The sequence below is a fragment of the Saccopteryx leptura genome, chromosome 2 (genome assembly GCF_036850995.1).
Source record: "Saccopteryx leptura isolate mSacLep1 chromosome 2, mSacLep1_pri_phased_curated, whole genome shotgun sequence".
NCBI classification, from domain to species: Eukaryota; Metazoa; Chordata; class Mammalia; order Chiroptera; family Emballonuridae; genus Saccopteryx; species Saccopteryx leptura.
Genome location: NC_089504.1, coordinates 302,012,542 through 302,016,313, shown reverse-complemented (window position 1 = coordinate 302,016,313; position 3,772 = coordinate 302,012,542). Strand labels below are relative to the sequence as shown.

Genomic DNA, 3,772 nt, shown 5'->3' with positions numbered 1-3,772 from the left:
CTTGATTCACATCAGGTGGATGGTACCTTGTGTGGCTAATCAACTCAGTTACTGAGCCAGAAAGCTATGTTTTCTTAACATTTATAGTAAAGTAGTAAGTGGAAGTAAATTGTGATCTCTAGTATAAGAATAAGACAGTTATATAATAACCTATACACTATAGGGCAGGTGTGGCCAACAGTTTTTGTCCCCGGGCCTGATTAGAAAGAAAACTTTTTTCACGGGCCGGACAAAGTATTAAAATTAAAAAATGTTAAGTACAAAAATGATTTGTTGAAGTAAACAAAACTTACTTTATGTAATTTGTTTATGAATAAATGTGAGTGAAAAAAATTTAATATACAATATTTTAATAAAAATATATTTTAATAAAAATATAATTACATACTGTATAAATATCCAAACTGTATTGCAATCAATTGAAACAATATTTAATTAAAAGAATGAGCTTGAAGGGGTTATATCGCAAATAAAACAATTATTTTGTTTTACAAACAGCCTGGACATGTTTTCAGTTATCAACTGCAGCTATTGTCTATGCTACAGTGCCGCTTGATTCAGCACACTTGACCACAAAAATGACAAATTGTTTGACCTTGGATGCGCACTGGCAAACTCTGCCTAAAAGAATGTGGGTTTCACATCACCACTAAACGTCAAACAGTTCATATCAGGTACAGATGAGTACAAAAGTTGTAAATCTTTATAATGGAATTTTTTAAAAAAAATAAAGAAGTATTGTGAATCCATTCAACCCATTATTGGAAGTTAACCCTAGATTAACTTCCAATTCACACATGGAATTCTTCTCCATGTATCACTATCTTCTTAAATATCTCGATTTCCAATAATCAAAGACACTTCTGCCTCTGAGTAGCTGAGATTTTAAAGTAGCGGAGAATATTAAAAATTTAATTGCGGGCTGCATAAACTCATTTCATGGGCCGGATCCGCCTGCGGGCCATATGTTGGCCATGCCTGCTATAGGGAGTAAAACTGGTTCAATAAGATAGATATACCGAGCATGCCATGTGAGTTCAAAACATGAAGACATACCAACGTGGGTACGAAAATCTGACCAGGAATTGAGCTGGAGGGAATATTCAAGGCTTGATATGTAAGCAGAATTTGAACAGGCTGAAATTGCAAAGGGATTCCCAATGGACCAGATGACTATAGGGAAGGGAAGAGGAAGAAAGACAAAGGGCCTGTCCAAATGGTAACAGCATTGCTCTGTGAGGGGCAGGTATGTCAAGATGGAGATGCCTCACAGGCAGGTAGGGATGTTTCTAGAAGTTTAGAATTGGGAATCTTCTGTGTTGAGGGGACAGTTGACACAAAGGAGGAAAATATCTACAGAGATGTGATGAGATCTGAAGATAGAATTTTAAGGATCACTTCTAACTAAAGGAGAGACACCGTCCAATGGCAGAAAGAACAAAAGTCATGAGAGAACTGGGAGGACAGTCAGTGTACCTATAGACAAGAGGCTTCAGCATTGACGGAAGGCGATGAGCTGCGGGAGACGAGAACCAAGACAAGACAGCTTGCGGAGGTCATGAGAGGCCAATGGCTTTCCGTAGAGCAGCGTCAGAATGCAAAGGGGCTTCTGCGTAAATCAGTTCAGTGAAGGTAGCATTCAGTCTCTGGGCTCCAGTAGAGTTTCTGAGGCTTCTTGATCTCTCTCTCTCTCTAGAACTTCTTCACCAGACTGGAAGGAGGATTCTTTCTCAAGAAGGGATGCCCGAATGGTACAGGCCTGCCAACTTCAAATACTCAACTGAATTTTAACGAGACGTGGGTCTTGCTATATTTTGAATTCTGAAATCCTAGCAGGGCCCATTTCGGCAGATTTAAGAGGTAGGGGTAATGCTGGCTATTACAGTATTGTATAATTGTAGATGTTTCATAATCTAAAAGTATATTTTAAATGGCACTGCACCTGTTATGAGTATTTCTTAAAGCATCTTATTTTTTTCAAGCAGTTGAAAAACAAGCATTTGCTAATATTTAGTATTCTTTGTTTTTGTCCTTAAAATTAGAAAGATTTATAGGGTACTCAAGAGTAACATAAACTTCAGCTGTCCTCTTTTGTAGGGAAGTCTTTAAAAGAAGAAAAAATAAAACAAAAGCTTCTTAACTTGGGCTCTAAAATGAGGGTTAGATTTTAAAATTTAGATTAATAATAAATGTAAGTCAAGAATATATATAACAGCTCCACCCCAGCAGCTAGGTTGGTTAGAGCATCGTCTCCTTACACAAAGGTTGCTGGTTCAATCCCTGGTCTGGGCACATACAGAAACAGATGGATCTTTCTCTCTCTCTCTCTTTCAACCCCCTCTAAAATCAATAAATATTTTTTTAAAAGAATATACAAAATAAAGTAGATGCTACTTGATCTATTATCTAATTAATAGGTGCTAAATTAAAAGCATCACGTTAGTGGATGCAAAAAAGCAAAAGTTAAATGTAAATTAATTAAACAGAGGATTCTCAGAAACAAAGGTGGTATGTAAAATCAGCAAAAAGCTCTCCTTTAAAAAGAAAATTCTACCTGAAAATTATGAAAGGATTTACCATAGAGGGAGCTGCAGCAAAGAGCAGCATATGTTTAAATTTAATTTTCCAGTGTCTATATGGATATTTAAAATTAGAATTATCAAGCAAGAAAAAAAAAGACTGTGTTACATAATATCAGACATTCCTGCGACTGGCATCTGGGGAAGCCTTTATTTTGTAAACACCAAGCATTAACATTGGTTATTAGGTGCTCAGTTTCTTTTCCCAATCTAACCAATCAGCAGTCACTATTCCTCCCCTGCGGAAAGCCAGAGGAGGCGGAGACAAGGTAACTCCACCTTCCATACTGTTCTGGAAATTCCTTCCCCTCAGAGACAACAAAATCGTGTGTGTGTGTGTGGGGGGGGGGGGGGGGGGGGGGGGGAATAAACTCTCCCATCATCTGTCTGTAGGGTGACCAGACATTCTCCTTTGCTGGGAACAGTCACAACTTCTTAGTAGTGCACCATTTAATGCTCAAACTTGTCCCAATTTGGATAATAAGTTATATGGACTCCTGACATCTTTAGCAATTGCCCTAGGTAGATTCAGGGAATGTATAATACCACATACATACATTTCAAAGACTGTACTTGCAGGGATCATTGCTCTAGCTTGCTAGCAGAGCATCTTTTCTGAATGTGTAGCACACCAGAAGCCACCAGGGGGCAGAGGCACAGTGTTCTCTCCTGAACCGGAAGCTGGTTCTCCGTGTTGCTGCTGCAACTGCCTTTTTCATTAGTGACAGACCTTGTCTGGCTTTGAGAGAGCAAGAAGGACAGGACACCATCTGAGTCATAAAAAAATTCATAATAGTTCTTACCTAGCCTTCAAAATGGAGAAATATGAAATTTCAAAATGCACAGGGTAGGGCTAAAGTAAGTTTACAGATGTTCATGTGGATAATAACACTATAATTAATAAATAATAATACAAGAATGAGACCCTGGCCGGTTGGCTCAGCGGTAGAGCATCGGCCTGGCGTGCGGGGGACCCGGGTTCGATTCCCGGCCAGGGCACATAGGAGAAGCGCCCATTTGCTTCTCCACCCCCACCCCCTCCTTCCTCTCTGTCTCTCTCTTCCACTCCCGCAGCCAAGGCTCCATTGGAGCAAAGATGGCCCAGGCGCTGAGGATGGCTCCTTGGCCTCTGCCCCAGGCACTAGAGTGGCTCTGGTCGCGGCAGAGTGACCCCCCGGAGGGGCAGAGCATCG

General features: G+C 40.0%; 1 non-coding gene across 1 annotated transcript; it reads left to right on the top strand.

Annotated features, from left to right (window-relative positions):
- Positions 1-3,142: 3,142 nt before the first annotated feature.
- Positions 3,143-3,355, top strand: LOC136396337 (small nucleolar RNA U3). Its single transcript, XR_010749674.1, has one exon. It is a non-coding gene; the product is annotated as a small nucleolar RNA U3 (small nucleolar RNA).
- The last annotated feature ends 417 nt before the right edge of the window (positions 3,356-3,772 follow it).